This window comes from Numida meleagris, chromosome 21, assembly GCF_002078875.1.
Source record: "Numida meleagris isolate 19003 breed g44 Domestic line chromosome 21, NumMel1.0, whole genome shotgun sequence".
NCBI classification, from domain to species: domain Eukaryota; kingdom Metazoa; phylum Chordata; class Aves; order Galliformes; family Numididae; genus Numida; species Numida meleagris.
In genome coordinates, this window is record NC_034429.1 from 1,448,595 (window position 1) to 1,449,941 (window position 1,347).

A 1,347-nucleotide genomic window follows, 5' to 3' on the forward strand; every position below is an offset into this window, starting at 1 on the left:
ATGGTCTGTGCCCTCCCAGTTCCCAGCTCCTTGCTCTCCCAGTTTCCCCATTCCCAGCTCCTTCCCCTCCCAGTTCCCAGCTCTTCGCCGCCTGCGGCCACTCTGGGTTTCCCCTTCTGGACGGGCAGCCCCACACCGAGCAGCCCCACATCTTGCGGCCCCACACCAAGCATCCCTGCACCAAGTAGCCCCACACTGAGCATCCCTGTGCCGTGCAGCCCCACACTGTGCAGCCCCAACCATGCAGCCCCACACCGAGCAGCCCTGCACTAAGCAGCCCCACACCAAGCAGCCCCAACCATGCAGCCCCACAACGAGCATCCCTGCACCAAGCATCTCTGTGCTGTGCAGCCCCACACCAAGCAGCCCCACACCGAGCATCCCTGTGCCAAGCAGCCCCACACCGAGCATCCCTGCACCAAGCTGCCCCACACTGAGCAGCCCCACACCGAGCATCCCTGCGCCAAGCAGCCCCACACCGAGCATCCCTGTGCCAAGCTGCCCCACACCGAGCAGCCCCACACCGAGCATCCCTGCACCAAGCATCCCTGTGCCAAGCAGCCCCACACCATGCAGCCCCACACCGAGCATCCCTGCGCCAAGCAGCCCCAACCATGCAGCCCCACACCGAGCAGCCCCACACTGAGCAGCCCCACACTGTGCAGCCCCACACTGAGCATCCCTGCGCCAAACTGCCCCACACCAAGCATCCCTGCGCCAAGCAGCCCCACACCATGCAGCCCCACACCGAGCATCCCTGTGCCGTGCTGCCCCACACTGAGCATCCCCACACCGAGCAGCCATGCATGAAGCAGCCCCACACTGAGCATCCCTGCGCCAAGCAGCCCCACACTGAGCAGCCCCACACCTTGCAGCCCCACACCGAGCAGCCCTGCACCAAGCATCCCTGTGCCGTGCAGCCCCACACCGAGCAGCCCCACACCGAGCAGCCCCACACTGAGCAGCCCTGTGCCAAGCTGCCCCACACCGAGCAGCCCTGCATGAAGCAGCCCCACACCGAGCAGCCCCACACCAAGCAGCCCCAACCATGCAGCCCCACACCGAGCATCCCTGCACCAAGCATCTCTGTGCTGTGCAGCCCCACACCGAGCAGCCCCACACCGAGCAGCCCTGCACCAAGCAGCCCCACACTGAGCATCCCTGCGCCAAGCTGCCCCACACTGTGCAGCCCCACACCGAGCAGCCCTGTGCCGTGCAGCCCCACACCGAGCATCCCTGTGCCAAGCTGCCCCACACTGAGCATCCCTGCGCCAAGCATCCCCACACTGTGCAGCCCCACACCGAGCATCCCTGCGCCAAGCTGCCCCACACTGTGCAGCCCCACAC